This window comes from Sus scrofa, chromosome 8 (genome assembly GCF_054392235.1).
Source record: "Sus scrofa isolate SSC_HxYL_T2T_F1_AM1 chromosome 8, Sscrofa_HxYL_maternal_Yorkshire_Landrace_v2.0, whole genome shotgun sequence".
In the NCBI taxonomy this organism is placed as follows: domain Eukaryota; kingdom Metazoa; phylum Chordata; class Mammalia; order Artiodactyla; family Suidae; genus Sus; species Sus scrofa.
In genome coordinates this window covers 136074230-136099019 of record NC_139390.1, presented here as the reverse complement: position 1 = coordinate 136099019, position 24790 = coordinate 136074230, and the positions used below count along the sequence as shown (strand labels likewise).

Below are 24790 nucleotides of genomic sequence, written 5' to 3'. Positions count from 1 at the left end.
CTTTGTTAGTATCTAGAAATGCCGTCAATTTCTGCGTGTTAACTTTGTATTCTGTGACTTTGTCAAATTCATGGATGAGCTCTAACAGTTTTCTGGTAGAGTCTTTAAGATTTCCTAGGTATAGTATCATGTCATCTGCAAATAGTGATAGTTTTACTTCTTCCTTTCCAATTTGGATTCCTTTTATTCCTTTTATTTTTCTGATTGCTGTGGCTAGGACTTCCAAAACTATGTTGAAGAGTAGTGGTGAGAGCAGACATCCTTGTCTTGTTCCTGATCTCAGCAGGAATTCTTTCAGCTTTTCACCATTGAGAATGATGTTCACTGTGGGTTTGTCATATATGGCCTTTATCATGTTGAGGTAGGTTCCTGTTATGCCCACTTTCTGAAGGGTTTTTATCAGAAATGGGTGTTGGATTTTGTCAAAGGCTTTTTCCGCTTCTATTGAGAGGATCATGTGGTTTTTATTCTTCAGTTTGTTAATGTGGTGTATCCCATTGATGGATTTGCAGATATTGAAGAACCCTTGCATCCCTGGGATAAATCCCACTTGATCATGATGTACAATCCTTTTAATGTATTGTTGGATGTGGTTTCCTAGTATTTTGTTGAGGATTTTTGCATCGATGTTCATCAGTGAAATTGGCCTATAGTTTTCTTTTTTTGTGGTCTCTTTGTCTGGTTTTGGTGATGGTGGCCTCATAGAATGAGTTTGGGAGTATCCCTTCTTCGGCAATTTTTTGAAATAGTTTCAGAAGGAGAGGTGTTAGCTCTTATCTAAATGTTTGATAGAATTTGCCTGTGAAGCCATCTGGTCCTGGGCGTTTGTTTGTTGGAAGTTTTTTAATCACAGTTTCAATTTCAGTTCTTGTGATTGGTCCATTCATCTTTTCTATTTCCTCTTGGTTTTGTCTTGGAAGATTGTACTTTTCTGAGAATTTGTCCATTTCTTCTAGGTTTTCCATTTTATTGGCATATAGTTGCATATAGTAGTCCCTTATGATCCTTTGCATTTCTGTGATGTCCATTGTTACCTCTCCTTTTTCATTTCTAATTTCATCGATTTGAGTCCTCTCTCTTTTTTTCTTGATAAGTCTGGCAGGGGGTTATCAATTTTGTTGGCCTTTTCAAAGAACCAGCTTTTCGTTTCATTGATCTTTTCTATGGTTTTCTTTGTTTCTAGTTCATTGATTTCTGCTCTGATTTTTATGATTTCTTTCCTTCTACTAACTTTAGGTCTTGTCTGTTCTTCTCTCTCGAGCTGCTTTAGATGTAAAGTTACCTTGTTTATTTGGTCTTTTTCTTGTTTCCTGAGGTAGGCTTGTATTGCTATAAACTTTCCTCTTAGAACGGCTTTTGCTGCATCCCATAGGTTTTGGAATGTCATATCTTCGTTGTCATTTGCTTCTAAGTATTTTTTAATTTCCTCTTTGATTTCTTCAGTGATCCATTGGTTGTTTAGTAGCATGTTGTTGAGTCTCCACGTGTTTGTGTTTTTTGAAGATTTTTTCTTGTTGATTTCCAATCGTATAGTGTTGTGGTCAGAAAAGATGCTTGATATGATTTCAATTTTCTTAAAGTTACCGAGGTTGGACTTGTAGCCCAGGATGTGATCAATCTTAGAGAATGTTCCATGTGCACTTGAGAAGAATGTGTATTGTGTTGCTTTTGGATGGAATGTCCTATAAATATCTATTAAGTCCATCTGGTTTAATGCATCATTCAGGGCCTGTGTTTCCTTATTGATTTTCTGTCTGGTTGATCTGTCCATTGCTGTAGGTGGGTGTTAAAGTCCCCGACTATGATTGTGTTATTGTCGATTTGTCCTTTTGAGGTTGTTAGCAGTTGCCTTATATATTGTGGTGACCCTATGTTGGGTGTGTAAATATTTAAAATTGTTATCTCTTCTTCTTGGATTTATCCTTTGATCATTATGTAGTGACCTTCTTTGTCCCTGAAAATATTCTTCATTTTAAAGTCTATTTTGTCTGATATGAGTATTGCTACTCCAGCTTTCTTTTGATCCCTTTTTGCATGAAATATTTTCTTCCATCCTCTCACTTTCAATTTGTATGTGTTCCTAGAAGTGAAGTGGGTCTCTTGAAGACAGCATATATATGGGTCTTGTTTTTGTATCCATTCAGCCAGTCTGTGTCTTTTGGTTGGGGTGTTTAGTCCATTAACATTTAAGGTAATTATTGTTATGTATATTCTTATTGCCATTTTATTAATTGCTTTGGATTTGTTTTTGTTTCTCTTTTTTCTTTCCTTCTTCTCTTGTTCTTTTCTGCCTAGAGAAGTTCCTTAGTATTTGTTGTAAGGCTGGTTTAGTGTTGCTGAATTCTCTCAGCTTTTGCTTATCTGTGAAGGTTTTGATTTCTCCTTCAAATCTGAGTGAGAGCCTTGCTGGGTAGAGTAATCTTGGTTGGAGGTTTTTTCCTTTCATCACATTAAGTATATCATGCCACTCCCTTCTGGCCTGCAGAGTTTCTGCTGAAAAATCTGCTGATAACCTTAGTGGGGTTCCCTTGTATGTGATTTGTTTCTTTTCCCTAGCTGCTTTCAAGATTTTCTCTTTGTCTTTAATTTTGGTCAGTTGGATTAACATGTGTCTTGGGGTGTTCCTGCTTGGGTTTATTTTATATGGTACTCATTGTGCTTCCTGGATTTATGCTTTCCTGTCCCATGTTAGGGAAGTTTTCGGCTATTATCTCTTCTAATATTTTTTCTGCCCCTTCTCTCTCTCTTCTCCTTCTGGCACCCCCATAATACGGATGTTGGTGCGTTTCATGTTGTCCCAGAGTTCTCTGAGACTCTCTTCATTTGTTTTCAATCTTCTTTCTCTTTTCTGTTCTGCATCCGTAATTTCCACTAATCTGTCCTCCACCTGGCTTATTCATTCTTCTGCCTCCTGTATTCTGCTGTTAGCTGCTTCTAATGAATTTTTTATTTCAGTTATTGTATTTTGAATCTCTTCTTGTTAAGTTTTATATCTTGTGTCTCTTTGCTCAGTGTTTCACGTAAGTTATCCATCTTTGCCTCCAGTTTATTTCCAATGTCTTGCATCATCTTCAGTATCAACAGTCTAAAGACTTTTTCCTGGAGGCTGAGAATCTCCTCATTGCTTAGATGATTTTCTGGGTTTTTTCCTTTCTCCCTCATCTGTGTTATAGTTCTCTGTCTTTTCATTTTTATAGTTTTTTGATGTGGTGACTTTTACAGATAATAGAGTTGTAGCCTCTCTTACTTCTGATGTCTGCCCCCCTGTGGCTGAAGTTGGTATGGGGGGCTTGCCATAGGCTTCCTGATGGGAGGGACTGATTCCTGCCCACTGGTGGGTGGAGCCGATTCTAATCCATCTAGTGGGTGGGGCTTAGTCTCTGGATGGGATTAGAGGCAGCTGTGTGCCTGAGAGGTCTTTAGGTAGCCTGTTTACTGATGGGCAGGGCTGTGATCTCACCTGGATTGTTGTTTGCCCTGGGGCTTCTCAGCAGCTGACTGACAGGTGGGGCCAGATTTTCCCAAAATGGCCACCTCCAGAGAAAGGCACTGCTGCTGAATATTCCCAAGAGCTTTGCTTTCAACATCCTTCTCTCACAACAAGCCACATTGACCCCTGTTTTCCCAGGATGTCCTCCAAGAACTGCAGTCAGCTTTGACCCAGATTCCTATGGAGACTTTTCTTTGCCCTGGGACCCAGTGCATGTGAAAGTCTGTGTGCACCTTTTAAGAATGGCATCTCCATTTCTCCCAGTCCTGTGGAGCTCCTGGCAGGATGTTTCTTGTCTACTGTCCTTCACAGCCATCTCTGAGATAGGAACTGTATATATCACCCATTTCCCTTTGCAGCTTAGAGATTTATTCCCTACCAGTGAAGGAGCTTAGAAATTATATTCAGAGTCTATGAAACCACAGGCTTGGAGCTTATTTGGCAGTAAAGCTGCATGAAAAGTACACAGGCTTCCAGGCTTTTTGTTTCAGAGGCCAGCAGCCAAGGTCAGAAGTCCTGATGAGCTGAAATCTTAAAGTTTAGTTCTATCCATCAGAGATTGTTTGATGAGAGCCTGCATTCCTCTGCTTTGCTCTTTCCTCCAGTGCTGTGATTCTCAAAGTATGGTACCCAAGCCAGCAGCAGCATCACCTGAAAACTGGTTAGAAAGGCAAATTCTTGCATCCTATCCCAGACCTACTCAGAGACTCTGGGAGTGGGGATTGGAAATCTGTGATGGTATAATCACTGGGCATGAGATAAAGGTTGAGGCCATAGCTTTAGTGATGTCATTTGGGGACAGTGTGAAACAACAATCTGGGGCATGAAAAGGCCATTAAAATCCTCTCTCCCTGTTGGCTTTATGTGATAGCTTCTTCTCAAGGGGAGTGACTAACCTTTTCTTTTCTTATTAGTAGGAGATAATTAGCAGAGGCCTGAGTTGGGTACAGGGAGCAACAATCTTCTCCTGAGCCACAGTCACATCCTGAGTTGCTCCTGCCTTTCCTCAGTAAAACTCAGACTTGCAGTAAGTAGACAATGGCTCTTCTCTTTCTTCAGGGTTCCAGATACTTGACTCTCTGGTAACTGAATAGAAATCAAAGGCAGTGTTTCTCTAAGCATTGCGAGAAATCTCGGCTGCCTCTGTACAGTGACGCCAAATAGAAATGCAGAGACAGAGTTGGAGGAAACAAAAAAAGTAACTTTAATTATCAGGCAATGAGGGGAACACAATAGCCTAGTGCCTCAAGTATCATACCCAACCCCCACCTTGGAGCAGGGAGTGATCAGCTCATGGCAATTTTTCGGATTGGTGGGTGGTGAGGTAATTGGGAGTCAGTGTCATCAACCTTCTGGCTCCAACCAGTCAGGAATCCATGTGCTTGTGGGCAGCATACGGTTGACTTCTTCCACGTGGTGGGGCTTTAGCACCTGCAAAACAGCTCCAAAGACATGGCTCAGCATATTATTTATGGTCCTTGAGGAAGAACTAAAAGTTCTTGACTTTGTTCCATTATTCTGTCTTGTTTGACTGTTTTCCTTTTTCCTCTGTATTTTCTCACTTCCATAATTTAATTGATTCTGTGACTATAATTTCCCATCGATACAAAGGCAGGTAGAGGACATGAGAAGGCCTCACAGGGTCCTGGTTGGTTACAGGGGCAAGGTCTTATTTTCTTCCTTCTGCTTTCCAGTGTCACTATCAAAATGATCTTATCTTTTCAGGTAGGAATTTCTCCAAGGCCGTTAAAAATACTCAACACGGTAATAACCTAATTTTTTCCTCTGAAGTCCCTTCATGCAAAAGCTTCTATATGTCCACGATCTGGTTCTCCAGGGTACAGGTGGGCAAAAATGATTATTTCCACTACCATATAACACTAACCATAAACTTCCCACCACTGAGTAGATGTGTCCCACTGGCCTTCCACCCAACCTCCATGGCTCATCTAAGACCTCATTTTAGACACTCTTCATGTTAACCTTCCTCTCAGTTCCAATTTCTGCATCAATGATCTTAGCTACAAACAGCAGAAACCAAGTATGGTTTATCTTACATACTTGTGAGAAAAGAGAGAGGGTTTATTGAAAGAAAATGGGTCACCACAGATTCACCTGAGGGCAGGGGGGATGAGAGAGGGTGTATGGGCAGGATACAAGGATGATGAGGATGACTCAGCAGGAAGAGCAGCCACAGTCACACCGCAGGGTGGGTTAGGTCCACGTGCCACCACCAGCATTGCTGACTCTGAGTATTGGCCGCTCAAGTGACCTGACATCAAACTATCACGACATATTCTTACGTCACACACCCAAAGTCTAAGTGCCTGGATGGGCTTAGAGTTCAGCCAGATGGCTTGACTTAGCTCATGTGCTGAACCCTGACCAATAGGAGAAGATAAAAGATGTTCTGGACCCTCTCATCTTCCCTAATGGCTGGTGGACACCAGAGTCCATAAAGTGATAAGAATAACAGCAAGGAGGAGAATGAATGCTGAGGTGCAGGTGGGAGGGTCAGAATAATGGCTGCTTCTGGGGCCTGAAGTGGGGGTTATAGCACTACCCCAAAGAGTTTGTGGGTGAGTTGAAAATGACTTTATAAAGTATTTAAAACAGAGACTGGTATATAATAAGCATGGATAAATGTCCCTGCTTGCTGTTTTGTGCTTTTTTCCCGAGGTACCATTATTGCCATGTAGCTGTTCCTTGATCATATGTAGAAGTTTTATTTAATTTTTTATTCTTTTTCAAAGAAAATGAGGCATAGGTGATTTACAATGTTATATTAGTTTCAGGTGTACAGAAAAGTGATTGGGTTAAACACATACATATATCTATTCTTTTTGTAAAATTTTAAAAAATGCCTCTACCTCACCCCACCCCATTCCCAAGAAAGCAGAGAAAGTAAATGAAAAAAAAAGAGGCAAAAAATTTTATATCCTGCCTTTCTGTGGAGTAATGTAGCATTAGTAGTATCCTTTGTTAATACATATTGTTTACAATTAAAAAAATTTTTAACATCAGGATTTTATATTCATAATTCTATTGTGTTATCTTGACAGGGAGGATTAATAGAGTCATTACTGGTTAATATAAAATATTAGCAATTAAAGAAAATGGTCAGAAATCTTTTCTGTATCTTATTTCTGGGGAATCAGATCTATAAATGATATTATATCAAATAATTATTTTTTAAATGCCGTACTTGGGGAGGTTTTTTCAATATCAGATATGTCTATTTCTCTATTTTATTACATGTAAAATTATTTGGGACATGGTAACATATATGAGTGCAGGATGGAAAAATGGGGAAGAGGGGCATGGGGTAGGAAAGATAAAGGGAGGAAGAAAGAGAGCTAACATTTGCTGAGCATTATGGAACTGTCTTTTACATAAATGATCTCACCTAATCTTCCTAATAACTGGATCATTTAAATCTGCAGAACACATTCTTTAAGTAGATTTCACCTGAAAGCCATTATAACAAAGAAGGTAACTGTTGAGTGAATAAATAGCTCAGGATGAGCAGTTGAAGATGTTAGTACTTTCATCTTTGTGATGACGCCCAGCATTAGTTAAAAATATATTATCTAATTTATATTTTAAAAAGGCTCTACTCTGGTTAGTGTAGTTTTGGTAGTTAAGTCAACTACGTTGTATTCTAACTCTTCGCAGATTGGTAACATACATCAAATTTAAGTTCATGGGGAACTCTTTCCAGACTGTGTGGATTTTAAGTTTCATCTTTGAATATGGGATCAAAGACTACCTATGCTTGGTAAAGAAACTTCAAATATGCATGTACACACACACACACACATACACAGGCCCAGATAAACGAAAAAATTATATTTCATAGAATTTTTCGGCCTTAACTATTAGGTACAAGGACATTTTATATGTAGTTATAAAATTTTAACATGCAAAAATGGACTAGTGATAAGGCTCAACTAAGTTCTGATAGATCAAAACATCCTTGACTTAAGATCACATGCTGAGTTGCTAATCATGTGGAACTATTTACTAGTTGAGGCAGTTACTGATTCGGTTACTATGAACCAGTCCCTAACAGATGTTCTCTGGAAATTTTATGGTTTTAAAAATGACAGACTAAGTTTGAACTCAGATGGCTGAAAAAGGCACCTATGAGGTTGAAAGCAGCAAATAGAATCTGTACATCTTACAAAAGCGGCCGCCAATTAAAAGCACATCCTGACACTTTTAGAGGAGCTGGTGAGAATTTCACACACCAAAGCCTCAATCAATAGGGCCAGCTCTCCAGTTAGAGGCTCTTAAAGGTAAAAACGGGTTTGGAGAACTAAGATCAAATTTTGGTTTGCACTCTTTTATTCTACAAAAAATAAATGAAACAAAAGCACTAGAGTTGGAATTACCAAGGCCATAGCACATTATTTTGTCACTTTTATTTGTAAAAAAAAAAAAAAAATTGAATGGAAGCATTTATAAATATTTGCTTGACTACAGAAATATGCTATTAGTGGAGTTCCCCAGAGGCCTCATGGTTAAGGATTCAGCTTTGTCACCACTGGGGCACAGGTTTAATCCTTGGCCAGGGAACTTTCACATGCCATGTGGCACAAAAATTAAAAAAAAATAAATCCCATTAGAATTCCATCCCATGGACATCATTATCCTGTAAGAGAAAATTGTTCCCTTTGTGGATTACAGGCATGAATAGATTCACAGCAAAATGCATGTGGTTTGAAATCTATGCTATCTTTTCCCTTCCTATTTGAACTGATTTTTCTTTACAACATTGGGTATGGTCTTAAGTGGATACTGGACAATTCCCTACTTACTTTCTTACTTTTCTCAGCTAATTAAAAAATTGTAACGCAGGTATAGTATTTGTATACTTAAAGATGAAAGAAAATTCATATATTCGTGGGAAAGTTAACTCTGCATTTTAAGGTATTATAAATGGCTAATATCAAACCAAGGGAAAACCTGACTTTCTCATAATAAATCAAAGAAGAAGTTTGGACCACGAGACTGCAAGAGATTCATGGTTACTACTATGGAAGCTGGAGCTCAGGAGCTATCACATGACACACCTGCCATTGCAAGAGCCTCTCACTGGCTTTCCTACACCTCCTGGGCCTCCACTGAATGCATCTCTTCTTCAAACTAGCAAAAAGCATCTTCTCAAAATGAAATTCTAGTTATAGAATCCTACTCCTCAAATCTTTCATTATGCCTGAGATCAAATGCAAAGTGTTCAGTCTGACTTACGGGTTCCTTCTACAATGCAGATATTTCCTGTGGCTGCCTTTTCTACATCTGGGGTCTTATGATGTCTAACCCTTTTTCCTCCATGTGCTTCTTCCCATTTTTTGGTCATATACTCCTACCCAAGTCTCAGGCAAAGTACCACTTTTTCAGGAAAGCTTTTCTTGACCCCTTAGACCTATAAGGGAAGGACAGGAAATAAATAAGCATATATTTTTGTGGTATTAATTGCTATAGAGAAATATACAGAATGATAATGGGGCTGTTATTTTACATAGGATAATCACAAAAGGCCTTGCTGATCAAGTAGTATTTGAGCAGAGACCTGAAGAGATTGGAAATAAGACTTGCAGCTATCTAGGGAGGGAAAGAGCAATCCAGGAAGAGGAGGAAGCTGGTGCAAGGGCCCTGAGGTAGGACAGACTTACTTTTTGAGAAAGAACAAGATGGCGTCCCCAAGGGAAGAAGTCAAGCAGGGAGAGCAGTAGAGTATGTAGACCATGGTGAGAAGTTTGGATTTGGGTCTGAAAAAAGATGAAAAGCTAGAGTTGAGGGAGTGAAGGGGTGAACACTTGGAGATGAGGTTAGATGAGTTAGGGGTTTGGCCAGGCTGTGATGTAAATAGGCTATTGTGAAGGTCTTGACTGTTCTTCCGAGTGAACTGTGAGGCTTTAGATGGTTTAAGCAGAACAGTTACGTGCTCTGGTTTTGATGACCCAAAACTAGCTGCTATGTTTGAAGAGGAAGGAGTAGTGACAGGGCACCCTGTGAGGTCCCTCGTGTACTAGTCCTGAGGAGCAACAACTGTGACTGCACACGTGTCGTAGGGGTGCTGATGAGTGCCTGGGATCTGGATTCATTAACTAGGAGAGACAGCTGACAGAATTTGCTAATGTAAAGTGGAAGGAAGAGAAATGTGAAGAGTTGTGCTAATGGTTTACATAATGGCCTACACAATTATAAAATATAGGGAATAGAGTCGTTTTGGCCTTGGTAACTATAAAAAATAGAGAACAGAGTATACCACAGGGTGAAAAACTGGGAGAAGCTCTTTTGCAGGGGAGAGGCTGCTGCTGCTGCCACTTAAATAAACCAGTCCCATTAGGATATGTTGAGTTTGAGATAACTATTAGATAATCAAGTACAGGTATCTAATGGAGTCAGATATAGAAATATAGAGTTTAGCAAAAAGCTTGAGGCCAGAGATTGGCATTTTGGAGTCACATACAAACACATGGTGTTTAAAGACTGAGACTAAAAGATGGTTTTTTGGGAGTAAGTATAGATTGAACAGAGGAAATCAGAGGACCTCCAAAGACATTCTAAATTTTAGAGGTCAGCAAGAAAATGATAACCCAGCAAACCATTAGGCTGGTCTATGAGACAGAAGGACACCCCAGAGACTGATGTTCAGAAAAGCCAAGTGAAGAGAGTATGCTTCAAAAGTTTGTGGAGAGTCACAAAGGACTAATGAAGGAGGGAGATCACTACAGATCTTGTGGACATTAAAAAGATTAAAAAATGAATACTGTGAATGATTCGGTGACCACAAATTTGATAACCTAGATAAAATGAAGCAGTTGCTTGAAAAACACAATCTACCAAAATTCACACAAGAAGAAATAGATAATTCAAATAGGCTATACTATTTAAAAACTGAGTCAAAAATAAATAACCTTCCAAAAGAGAAATCACTAGGTACAGATGGGTTCACTATTGAATTCTACCAAACATTTAAGGGAGAATTTATGCCAATTCTCTAGACTCTCTTCAAGAACATAAAAGCAGAAGGAATACTTTCTAACTTATTGTGGGAGGTCAGAATTATCCTAATTTGAAAGCCAGACAAAGACATTACTAGAAAAGAAAACTAGAGATTAATATTTCTTATGAACACAGATGCAAAATCTTCAGCAAAATATTAACAAATTTAATCCAACAGTGTATAAAAGGAATTATATACCATGACCAAGCTGCATTTATCCTAGGTATGCAAGATGTTTTAACTTTGAAAATCAACTGATATTATCTATCACATCATCAGACTAAAGAAGAAAAATCACATGATCATATTAATAGATGTAGAAAAGGCATCTGACAAAATCCAACAGCTATTCATGATACAAATTCTCATTGAACTAGGCATAGAGGGGAACTTCCTTAAATTAATAAAAAATCATCTGCAAAACCTACAGCTCAAATCATACTTAATGATGACAAACTAGAAACTTTCCCACTAAGATCAGGAAAAAGGCAATTATGTCCTGTCACCACTCCTTTTTAAAATCATACTGGAAATCCTAGCTAATGCAAACAAGAGGAAAAACAGAAAACAGAAAACAGAAATACAGCAAATTGAAAAGATGATCCATATACTAGAATTGTCAGACACAGATTTTAAAGAACTATTATTTGTGTGTTTGAGAAATAGATGACAATGGGAAATTTCACCAAGAAGTAGAATCTGTAAAAGAGACTCAAACATAAAATAATAACTAAAATTAAGAACTCTATATTTGGGTTTTTATCAAATTTGAGTGAGCAAAAGAGAGGATTAGTGAACTGGAAGATAAACTATGCAAACTAAAGCACATAGTAGAAAAAGTATGGAAAAGCCATAGGACAAAGCTTTTGCCTCCAGTGTGTGTTGAGTCACCCAAAGTCATTGGGTTTGCACCACTCTGTGGGCAGAACCTTATCTGATACCATGAGAGAAATCCTATTCAGGCCAGTAAGGTTGATCTGCTCACCAGGTCACCCTCCTGGAACAAGGACCTGGATCCAGAACCCAACTTCAGGACCTCAAGACAAACCATAGGTATAATTTTTGGAATTCTTCAGGAATCTAGTTGACCTCAATGAGTGGTATCGAGAGTCAGAAATCTAAGAAATCTCACTCACGCAGGTCCTAGTCTAGGCTCTGTGTGCCCTGCCTGGATAACAATGCAGATTTTAGCTGATTCCAGCAACCAGAGGATGATTTCAGCTGATTCCAGTAACCAGAGGTTGATCATGAAAAGTTTGGAAAAGGCATTTAATTTAATTTAATTTATTTATTTTGTCCTTTTTTGTTGTTGTTGTTGTTGCCATTTCTTGGGCCGCTCCTGTGGCATATGGAGGTTCCCAGGCTACTGGTCGAATCGGAACTGTAGCTGCAGGCCTACACCAGAGCCACAGCAACTCGGGATCCCAGCAGCGTCTGCAACCTACACCACAGCTCACGGCAATGCCGGATCCTTAACCCACTGAGTGAGGCCAGGGATCAAACCCACAACCTCATGGTTCCTAGTCAGATTTGTTAACCACTGAGCCACGATGGGAACTCTGGGAAAAGGCCTTTTAAAGTGGAAGGTGTTAGAGGGTTAAAAGGGAGCCCTGACATATGTGGCCCACATCAGAGGTTCCACTTACTTAGGTTTAAGGCAGGTAGTGAGAACTTTGTGATCATTTAGGGACATGTGAGCAAATTCAAATGAAGGAGAATCATTTCTTGGCTTTTGCTTGAACTATTAGAGAAGAGATTGGCTTCCCACTGAAGTTCTTAAACTTTATAGACTATAAAGGCCTTACATATTATATTTGTATAATAAAAGGTCTTCAGATTTTGTTGCCTATTTGTGTTGCGACTGGATAAATATGATTGAGAAATAAGCCAGCAAAGTTGAAAACAAGACTAAGTGACAAAGTGAGAGGAAGGAAAAAAATATTCTTGAAGACAGTGATTAAAATGGATTGAACCACTGGAGGATTAGCCACTAGTTTATCACAGAAATACATGAGTCAATTCATAGGTTCCTTTATTTGCTTAAACTGAGTAGATTTAGAACTTTCTTTCTTGCAGCAGCAAGACCCCTTACTCACATGTACATTTCTTGTGTGAGGATCTTGTATTATTTCTGTGTTACTTCCTCCATCACTGAGCAAAGCATAATCTGAAGAGTGACCAACTCTAATGGAATAACAGCAAGTTTTACACTCAATTAAATTGTTTATGGGATATCCTTGTAGGACAGCAGGTGCTCTGAAATATGAGTATGGAGCTCAATGGAAATGGCAGGCTTGGGATATAAATTTCAGTAGCACTGTCATGATAGTAAGAGAATGTTTGGCACTATATGAGATAGACAGTAAGAGGAAATAACTGAGCGTGAAATATAAGGGAGCTAATACTTAATACGGAGCTAGAAGAGAGAAATCAAAGAAGAAGAGAGGCTGATTTGAGAAGGAGGAGAAAATACAAGGGTGAAAAAAGAAACAAAGAAACAAAGAAGCAAGAACGGAGCTGTAAGGAGATTTTGCTATATGTGATAAAAGCAGAAGATGGATGACATGAAGCTTTTCCATTAGTGTTTAAAAATTGGATTTGGTACAGTTATAAGTTAGTTATAATATCCTGATCTAAAATTTCTAACATCTGTGCTCATTTGTAGAGGATTTTGATTAATTTTCTCTTGATTTTGCATCATATACATCTGCTTTCTGCATGCCTAATAACTTTTTATTGAATGCTAGACATTGCAGACTTTAAATAATTCATTGCTTGATATTTTGTGTTTCAAATACATTTTACAAGGTAAAAAATTTTTAACATGTAGAGACATGAAATATACATAAACTAGAGATGAAAATTACACGAAAATAAGGGAGAAAATACCCATGTCTCTGCTAAAATTCTTATATATCTTTCTAAATGTTATTTACCTTATTTTCTACTAGACTTCTTGGAATTTTTGCAGGAGTTTTTTGTTTGTTTTTGTTTTGTTTATTTGTTTGTTTGCTTGGTTGGTTTTATCCTCCAATTACTGAAATATCTGTGTCATCTCTTTGAATATTTCTGTTGATTCTTTAATGGCTTGTGGGTCACATTTGATTTTTTATATATCATGATTCTTGATCTAGTGCTGAATATTTTTGTAATAACTCAGTAAAGATTGAAATGAATGATATCTATCCTCGGAAAACAAATACTGGATTTAGCAGCTAGGGTTAACTAATGACCTTTAAGAGAGGAGTTTTGTTAGAGGAAAGGGATGAGGTAAAAATTTAGACATTGAGAATTGCACAAGTATATTAACTAAGATTATATCTGGCTCAAAAATAATGATTTACATATGGGTAAACATTTTATTTTTTTATTTTATTATTATTATTATTTTGTCTTTTTCTAGGACCACATGTGTGGCATATGGAGGTTCCCAGGCTAGGGGTCTAATCGGAGCTGTAGCCACCAGCCTATGCCAGAGCCACAGCAATGCAGGATCCAAGCTGCATCTGCAACCTACACCACAGCTCATGGCAATGCCAGATCCTTAATCCACTGAGCAAGGCCAGGGATCGAACCCGCAACCTCATGGTTCCTAGTTGGATTCATTAACCACGGAGCCACGATGGGAACTCCTGGGTAAATGTTTTAAATAATTACATTTCTCTGATGAATTTTAAATATCAATAGTGATTATGTTCTTTTTTAAGGCCGCATTGAGATTTTTAAATCATTTTTTAAAGTTTTATTGAAGTTGATTTACAATGTTGTGTTAATTTCTGCTGCACAACAAAGTGATTCAGTTATACATATACATGTGTCTATTCTTTTTCAGATTCTTTTCCCATATAAGTTATCAGAGAATATTGAGTAGGGTTCCCTGTGCTATACAGCAGTTCCCTGTTGCCCATCCATTCCATGTACAATAGTGTGCATATGCCAGTCCCAGACCCCCAGTCCATCCCTCCCCTTACCTTTTCTCTTTGGTAACCGTAAAGTCTGTGAGTCTATGTCTGTTTTGCAAATATGTTCATTTGTATCATTTAAGTTACATTCTACATACAAGTGATATCGTGATATTTATCGCCTCTGTCTGACTTGCTTAGTATGACAATCCCTGGGTCCATCCATGTGACTACAAATGGCATTATTCACACTTTTCATGGCTGAGTAATATTCCTTTGTATATATGTACCATATCTTTTTTTTTTTTTTTTCTTTTTAGGGCTGCACCCACAGCATACGAAGATTCCCAGGCTAGGGGTCCAATAGGAGCTACGGCTGCTGTCCTACACCACAGCCACAAGAATGCAGGATCCAAGCTGTGTCTGCATCCTACACTACAGCTCATGGCAATTCCAGATCCTTAACACACTGAGGGAGGCCAGGGATCAAACCTGCAACCTCATGTTCCTAGTCAGATTCATTTCTGCTGAGCCACAATGGGAACTTCTGTACCATATCTTCTTTATCTATTCCTCTGTTGATGGAGTTTTAGGTTGCTTCCATGTCTTGGCTATTGTAAATAGTGCTACGGTGAACATTGATTTTGAATTATGGGTTTCTCTGTATATATACCCAAGAGTGGGATTGCTAGATCATACGCAATTCTATTTTTCATTTTTAAAGGAACCTCCATGCTGTTTTCCATAGTGGTTTTACCAATTTACATTTGCACTAACAGTGAAGGAGGGTTCTCTTTTCTCCACACCCTCTCCAGCATTTATAACTTGCAGACTTTTTGATGATGGCATTCTAGCTGGTGTGAAGTGATACCTCATTGCAGTTTTGACCTGCATTTCTCTAACTAATGCTGAGCATCTTTTCATGTGTTTTTTGGCCACCTGTCTCTCTTCTTTGGAGAACTGTTTCTTTAGATCTCCTACCCACTTTTTTGATTTTTTTAAATATAAAGCTCCATGAAATGCTTGTATATTTTTTAGATTAATCCCTTGTCAGTCGCTTCATTTGCAAAGATTTTCTCCCATTCTATGTGTTGTCTTTTCATTTCTTTTAATGATTTCCTTTGCTGTGCAAAAGCTTTTAAGTTTAATTAGGTCCCATTGGTTTATTTTTGTTTTCATTTTCATTATTCTAGGAGGTGGATCAAACAAGATATTGCTGCAAATATATCAAAGAGTGTTCTGCCTATGTTTTCCTCTAGGAGATTTATAATACATGGCTTTTCATTTAGGTACTTAATCCATTTTGAGTTTGCTTTTGTGTGTGGTGTTAGAGAATGTTCTAATTTCATTCTTTTACATGTAGCTGTTCAGTTTTCCCAGCACCAATATTAGAGACTGTCCTTTCCCCAAGAGACTGTATGTTTCTTGCCTCATTTATCATAGATTAGTTGACCATAGGTGCTTGGGTTTGTTTTTGGGCTTTCTATCCTATTCCATTGATCTATATTTCTGTTTTTGTACCAGTAACCTAGTGTTTTTTAAAAAGTTTTATTGAAGTATAGTTGATTTACAATGATGTGATAATTTCTGCTGAACAACAAACTGATTTAGTTATATGTTTACACATATCCATTCTTTTACAGATTCTTTTCCCATGTAGACAACTATGAAATATTGGATCGAGTTCCCTGTGCTATACAACAGTTTCCTGTTGGCCAGTCCTTCCATACACAGTAGTATGCTTAAGCCAATCCCAAACCCCCCATTCATCCCTGCCCCACATGTTCCCCTTAGGTTTATTTTCAAAGGATATGTGTCTGTTTCTGCTCTGCAAATTCGTTCATTTGTATCCTTTTTTAGATTCCATATATGAGTGATATCATTTGATGTTTGTCTTTCTCTGTCTAACTTAGGATGATAATGTCTAAGTCCATCTAGATTGCTGAAAATGGCATTATTTCATTATTTTTTATGGCTGAGTAATATCGCCTTATCTATATGTACCACATCTTCCTTATCCATTCCTCTGTTGCTGGACATTTAGGTTGCTTCCATGTCTTGGCTATTGTAAATATTACTTCAGTGAATATTTGGGTGCTTTTATCTTTTCAAATTATGGTTTTCTCTAGATAGATGCTCAAGAGTGGGATTGCTGAATCATATGATAGTTCCATATTTAGGTTTTTGTTTTTGTTTTTTGTTTTGTGGCTGCACCCACAGTATATGGAAGTTCCTGGTCCTGGGATCATATCCAAGCTGCAGCTTCAAAATACACAATAGCTGCAGCAACACTGGATCTTTAACCCATTGCGCCGAGCTGGATATCAAACTCTCCGCTCAGCAGAAACCCTAGCTGCCACAGAGATAGCACTAGGTCCTTGACCCACTGTACCACAGTGGAAACTGCTATATTTAGTTTTTTGAGGTAGCTCCATACTGTTTTCCATAGTGGTTGTATCAATTTATATTCCCAACAACAGCATAGGACACCCTCTCCAACATTTATTATTGGGACATTTTGATCATGGCCATTCTGAATGGTGTAAGGTGATATCTCTTTATGGTTTTGATTTATATTTCTCTAATAATTGGTGAAGTTGCACATCTTTGGGTTTTGTACCATACTGTTCTGATTACTATAGCTTTGTAGTATAGACTGAAGTCAGGGAGCCTGATTCCTCCAGTCCTATTTTTCTTTTTCAATATTGCTTTGGCTATTAGGGGTCTTTTGTGTTTCCATATCATTTCTAAAGTATTTTGTTCTAGTACTGTGAAGAATGTCACTGGTAATTGATAAGGATTGCACTGAATCCATAGATTGCATTGGATAATGTATCCATTTTGAAAATATTGATTCTTCCAATCCAAGAGCATGTTATATCTTTCTGTCTTTTTGTGTCGTCTTCAATTTCTTTCATCAGCATCTTATAGTTTTCAGAGTATAGGCCTTTTGTCTCTTTAGGTAGGTTTATTCCTTGGTATTTTATCCTTTTTGATGTGATGGTAAATGGGGTTGTTTTCCTAATTTTCTGATCTTTCATTATTAGTATAGGAATGCAATAAATTTCTGTGTATTAACTTTGTATCCTTAAACTTTACCAGATTCACTAATGAGCTCTCACGGTTTTCTGGTAGCGTCTTTAGAATTTTCTGCAGTATATGTCATCTGCAAACAGTGATAGTTTTACTTCTTTTCCAATTTGGATTCCTTTTATTTCTTTTTCTTCTCTGATCGGTAGGGCTAGGACTTATAAAACTGTGTTGAACAACAGTGGTGAGAGTGAACATCCTTGTCTTGTTCCTGATCTTAGCAGAAATGCTTTCAGCTTTTCACTGTTGAGAATATTAGCTGTGGGTTTGTCATAGATGGCCTTTATGATATTGAGGTGGTTTCCCTCTATGCTCACTTTCTGGAGAATTTTTATCAGAAAGCTTTTTTTTTGTTTGTTTTTCTTCCTTTTTTAGGGCCTCAGCTGCAGCATATCAAGGTTCCCAGGCTAGGGGTTGAATTGGCGCTACAACTGCCAGCCTACGCCACAGCCACAGCAATGACAGATCTGAGCTGCTTTTGCAACCTACACTGCAGCTTGCAGCAGTGCTGGATCTTTTAAGCCACTGAGCAATGCTGGCTCTTTTAACCCACCTCATGGATACTAGTTATGTTCTTAACCTGCTAAGCCACAACAGGAACTCCTATCAGAAAGCTTTTTGTCGAAAGCTTTTTCTACATCTATGGAGATGATCGTATGGTTTTTATTCTTCAGTTTGTTGGTGGTGGAAAGTCTCATTTTTTTTTCTTTTCTACCAGACTATCAGCTATTCCAAAGAGGGTCTGGGTCTCATTGATCTTTATGATCCCTGTATACTTAACACAATACCAGCCACATAGGACCTCATTAATATTTGCTGGCTAATAAATTAATTCATAAGGCTTTTTTTAGGAGCTTTGGAATCTATTAGAAGTATTTAAATAATTAATGGGACATTAGGTATTCTTGATTGATTGTCATTATAGCAATAATCACAATAATAAAAAATATTCAGGTTCTTTGAGGCCTCTTTTAATAACTTTAGATTTAAAATTTAAATCTTTCATAGAAAATCTTGCTTTTTGATGACCAAGTAATTGTCATCAGGGAACAACAATCTCAAGTTTGCAACAATAATCTCAAAACTAACAGAAAAACATTTTTTTTTTCTTAGCAGATAGGGCACTGATGCAGTCACATTGACCAACCTGTACTCATTCTGATCAGAGGTGCAAAAATACATATCCTCTATTTGGTAGGTTTAAGTTGGAATTACAAACAATAAAAGACACTATTTCTACACAAACAATTTTATTCTCTTTACAAATTATAAATTTATTTTGCCCACAGTATCAAATAACCAATTTTAAAAATACAGTAGACCTTCTTACTGACTTAGTTTATGAAATCGCACAAAGGTAAAGATGAAGAGGATGAAGGAGGAAGGAGACGAGATGGAGAGAGGAGCGGGGGGGAGGGGTGGGGAAGGAGACAGGAAAAGCCATTATAACTGATTTTGCATGTTGGCTAAGGTAGTTTGGCTTTAGATAACTTAGATGTCCAAAGAGAAGAGAGGTGGATATAAGGAGAAAACGGCACGATAAGCCTCTTTGAACTGGATTTTCAGTACTCTTTCTGGGCCCCAGTACCAAAAACAGGGGAAAAAGTGACTTCTGCTGATTTTGAGGACTGAATTTTATTTTGCAGTAGTTTGGTAAGAAAATAAGCATTGTGGGGTGAGCAGAAGAATTATTATAAATTCAACCATAAATTAATGAAATAGGAGTTCCCATCGTGGCGCAGTGGTTAACAAATCCGACTAGGAACCATGAGGTTGCAGGTTCGATCCCTGACCTTGCTCAGTGGGTTAAGGATCTGGCATTGCCCTGAACTGTGGTGTAGGTCGCAAACACGGCTCGGATCCCACATTGCCGTGGCTGTGGAATAGGCTGGCGGCTACAGCTGTGATTAGACCCTAGCCTGGGAACCTCCATATGCCATGAGTGCGGCCCTAGAAAAGACAAAAAAAAAAAAAAAATATTAATGAAATAGAATTGAAAGTACAGAAATAAACTTATATTTATGGTCAATTATTTTTCAGCCAATGTGCCAAGACAGTTCATTAGGGGGAAATGAGACAACTGGCTATTCACATGCAAAGGAATGATGTTGAACCACTACTTCACATCATATACAAAGATTAACTGCAAAATGAATCACAGGGCTAAACCTATAAAACTCTAAGAAGTAATCACCTGTAGATCTTTGTGACCTTGATTTAGGCAATAATGTCTTAAATGTAACACCAAAGGCCTACGTGACCAAAAACCAAAAGGTAAATGGACTTTGTCAAGATTTAAAAATGCTGTGTTTCAAAGAAAACAAGAAAGTGAAAAACAAGAGTGGAAGAAATAGCAAGTCACATATCTGATAAGAGACTAGTATCCATAATCTATAAACATCTTTTACATCTAAGTAAATAAAAATACAATCTCCACTGTCTTAGTCAATTTGGACTGTTATAACAAAGTACCATAGGGAGTTCCCACTGTGGCGCAGTGGAAACAAATCCAACTAGTATCCCTGAGGATGCAGGTTCAATCCCTGGCCTCCCTCAGTGGGGTGGGGATCCGGTGTTGCCATGAGCTATGATATAAGTTGCAGACGTGACTTGGTTCCCATGTTACTGTGGGTATGGTGTAGGCTAGCAGCGGTAGCTCCAATTCAACCCCTAGCTGGGAACTTCCATATGCTAGGTATGGCCCTAAGAAGCAAAACAAACAAGCAAACTAACCAACCAAAAAAAACCCCCAAAAAACCAAAGCAAACAAAAAACCAAATACCGTAAGCACCATAGATTGGGTAACTTATACAAAACAAATTCATTTCTCCGATTTCTGGGAACTAGCAGTCTGACATCAGCGCAGACAGCAGACCTTCTCGTATCCTCACGTGGAAGCAAGAGAGCAAGAGCACTATCTGGAATCTTGTATAAGGGCACTAATCATGCATGAGGGCTGCACCCTCATGAACTCATTAACTCCCCCAAACCCTCCCTCCTTTTGCTCTCACATGGGTGTTAGGATATGAACATGAATGTGGGTCAGGGCAGGTCACAAACATTTTAAAATGGAGTAAGTACCTGCATAAACATTTCTATAAAGAAGATAAAGAGATGGCCAAGATACACATGAAAGTATGCTCAACATCATTGTTCCTTAGGGAAATGTAAATCAAAACAAGAAAATACCCCTTCACATACACTAGGATGACTATGTTAGGACAGAGCAGCAATGACATATGTTAACAAGGACACAGGAATTAAAACCATCATGCCTGGCTGGTGGGATTTTAAAATGGATGCAAGCTGTTACATTTAGAATATATACGCAATGAGACCCTACTGTATAGCACAGGGAACTACATCCAATCTCCTGGGAAAAACCAGGATGGAAGATGAGAAAAAGAATGTATATATGACTGGGTCACTTGCTATACAGCAGAAATTGACACAATGTTGTAAATCAGCTATACTCTAATCTAAAATATATACAAAATCCTTTGAAATTTAAAGTGCAATGCAAATACAAGGTACTATGAAATATAATAGGCAGATAAGGCAGATAAGATTAATGCATTGTGAAAAAATTTTATTCTTTTATGTGATTGTGAATATAAATTTTAGGACAGATAAATGTGTTATTCTTCCTGCATGAAAAAAAAAATACTTCAGCCACTTTGGAAAATACTTTGGCAGTTCCTCAAAATTTTAACCTAGGGTTTCTATATGACCTAGCAATTCCATGTCTAAGTATATGCTCAAGGTTGAAAATATATGTCCAAACAGAAACTTGCACACAGATGTTCACAGAAGCATTATTTCGAATGGCCAAATAATGGAAACAACTCGGATGTCTCTCAAATGATAAATGGATAGCAAAAATGTGGCATATACACAAAATGGAATATTATGTAGCAAAAAAATGAAGGACTATTATATGCTGCAAAATGGATAAACCTTAAAACATTACATTAAATGAAATAATCCAGCCACAAAGGCTGGAAAGTTACATGAAACTCAGAATAGGTGAATCTACAGAGATAGAAAGTAGATTAGGTTGCTAGCAGCTGGGGGAAGGTGGAATGGAATATGACTTATAATAAGTATGGGGTTCCTTTTTCAGGTGATAAAAGTGTTCTGAAACTGGATATCCGTCATGGTTGCACAACTCTGTCAATCTACGAAAACCTATTTAATTGTACACATTAAAATACCTGATTTTGTGGTATGTCAAGTATATCCCAATAAAGTTATCAAGAAAAATAAATCAAGATACTTAAGATACTTCTCTGATTATTGATTAGAGTCCAATTTCTTAATGAAGTTTTTACATAAAACAAAGAAATTGGGTAGATGGTTTGTGAGGTTGCCTCCAGAAGTACAGTTTGACTTTTATTATTATATAATTTTATCCTGAAATCTGAGGGAAATCTGATCCAATCGTGAGCAGTATGTGCCTCTAGCTGAAGTTCTCTCTCCCTCCCTCTCTTTGCCTCTCTCTTTTTTCCATTTTGAGATATATATATACACACACACACACACATACATATTATTCAGAATAAGAAGATTCTAAATAGTGATAAAATATATCAAATTAACCTCTTATAATATTTAGAGGTTAGTACTTATTACATAAATACAATTATGTTTTTAAAAAGCAAGTTGAGAAATTCAAGTGGACAATACAGAACACCTGAAGTATTGATAGATCACATCAATATTAAATTTGTGTATGTTTAAACTGAAAAAAGCAAAAAAGTAATTTTACTTACATGTTTATCCATTATCATTATTTGACTTGACCCCATGGCTGGTAATTTCATAAATAAGCCTCAATACACAAGACCACTCTAGCGATCAATTTAGCTTATAAAAAGCATTCCATCTAACATTATCAGTTGGAAATATGTTTTAGGCAATGACAATTTCTTTTGACCAATGGACTGAAAACTGAAACTCAAATCAATCCATTTACTGAATGCCTGTTACTGTGCTGAGGCTCAGAGAAAACAGTAAGTACGAAAATCTACGGTTTTAACCTCAAGAAACTTTCCAAGTTTCGCTCAAGTTCAGAAGATCCTTGTCAAACCCCAGTTAATCTCTCAAAATCATGAAAAAAAATATATGAAGCATGAGCTCTATGTAAAAAAAAAAAAATCTTTCAAGACTCTCTGATGTCTTTTTTTCCCTCATAAGCAGAGATGGTTGAGTATTTTATTAGCATTTATTTTAAACATCTGTTTATGTGTCTGCCTACCTTTCCAGGTCTTGGGTTCCAGAAAAGTATCTTATTATTCATTCTTGCCTTCATTTGTTGGACAAATTTGATCGAATACCTGTTTTTATGCCAGGCATACAATGGTTAAAAAAAAAGAGATGCCATTCCCACTTCCACAGAACTTTCAGTCTAATGATACATAAAAGAATATTATAAATTCACTAATTTAGTAATTGCTTCTCACATGTACAAAAAATATAACTTTAAAAATTTTCTATAATGTTCCCCACTTTAGAATATAAAGTGATGGTCTCTCAATCTCTTCCAACATAAATAACTTCTTCGGCTTGTTTCAAGTTATTGGTGTAAGTTTTCAGTCTTTCCCTCCTGCTCTAATTCCAGATGATTTCTAGGTTTTTAGAAGGCTTAAGTGACTTTGTGGGAACAGGGGAGAAAGGGGCTTTGGCGGCATATCGAATTACATGAATCCTTGCTGATTTTCTGTGAAGTGTGGATACTTATCCAGCCCCTGACTGGTATCCCCTGGGATATGACCATTTCTATACGGTGTTTAGAGACATCGTGCTGGCACCTGCCCTGAAGTCAGCGATCCCCCATCATTGTCTGCAGTTTGAAGTCCTGGGAAATAGTTTCGCCAGGACTCCAAGTCTTTGTTGGTTTATTGGTCCTCTCATACTCTGTGACTTGGTTTATGTGGACACTTCTGGGTCTATATAGGGCACACATGGAGCTCTGGGATTTATTTAGACTCACCTCACTGAGAACCTGCCTACATTAATGTTGTTATTGCTTCTGGGCTGAGTTGAATGTCAAGTCAAACAATGGCTTCTCCCAGAGCCTGTGGGTTCTGCCAAGTTATGTGAGGGGAAGTAGGCTGTGGTCTTCAATGTTCTGGGTCCTGTCTAATTTCTTTAGGACTGGGCCTTAAAGATAATGGTCATAGGTTCTTTCACCCTAAGCCCAGAATGACAAACGGATTGCTCTTAGAAAAATGATCTTACTTATAAGGTAATATATTAAGTATGTTTTCAACTGCAGAGGCATCATAAACTAGTGTGGTAGGTGTTTAAATGATCCTGTCTGAAGCAGTTATTGCTGTGGGGCTCTAATGGTGGTTTCCTCATCCCTCCTATGTCTTTATTTGGAAATCTTTTGCAAGGGAGAAGAGTTCTTTTCTCTCCATTTATATATATTTTTTTCACCTTTGAGAGGATTTTTTAAAAATTTTATTGATGTATAGTTGATTAACAATGTCTTACATTATGCTATACAGAAAAGCAATTTAGGGAGTTCCCGTCATGGCTCAGTGGTTAACGAATCCGACTAGGAACCTTGAGGTTACGGGTTTGATCCCTGGCCTTGCTCAGTGGGTTAAGGATCCGGCATTGCCATGAGCTGTGGTGTAGGTTGCAGACGCAGCTCGGATCCTGTGTTGCTGTGGCTCTGGCATAGGCCGGTGGCTACAGCTCCGATTAGACCCCTAGCCTGGGAACCAACATATGCCACGGGAGCAACCCTAGAAAAGGCAAAAAGACAAAAAAAGAAAAGCAATTTAGTTTTATATATATAAATATATGAATAAATACATATATATAAGAATATGTTCTTTTTCATATTCTTTTCCATTATGGTTTATCACAGGATATTGAATATAGTTCTCTCTGCTGTATAGTAGAACCATGTTATTTATCCATCCTACGTATAATAGTTTGGATCTGTGAATCCTAAACTCCCAATCCTTTATATATCCTTTGTTTATATATTCAAACAATTGAATTCACAGAAAATCAGCAAGGATTCATAAAATTCAACATAAACATTAAATATCCAAATAGCCACGCTCATTTGTTTGTGTATTGTCTGTGGCTGCTTCTGTTGCTCCAGCTGCAGGTTCGAGTAGCTATGACAGAGACTATTGTCTATAAAACCTAACATATTTATTATTGGGTCCTTTACTGAGAAAATTTGCCAAGCCCTAAACTAGAGCGCAGTGTTAGTGTACATTTCTTTTTGTGTTTAACTTTGAAGTATCCAGTCAAATAACTACCAAAGTT

At 37.7% G+C, this 24790-nt stretch overlaps 1 long non-coding RNA gene across 3 annotated transcripts in view; it reads left to right on the top strand.

Annotated features, from left to right (window-relative positions):
• LOC146401074 (uncharacterized) overlaps positions 1-24790 on the top strand; it is a 129481-nt gene that overhangs the window by 78368 nt on the left and 26323 nt on the right. Inside the window, exon 6 of one of the 3 annotated variants that reach the window (XR_014813567.1) lies at positions 4408-4517. The exons of the other annotated variants lie outside the window; for them this stretch is intronic. This is a non-coding gene — a long non-coding RNA (uncharacterized LOC146401074). The remainder of the gene's footprint in view (positions 1-4407; positions 4518-24790) is intronic. 3 annotated transcript variants of the gene reach the window in all.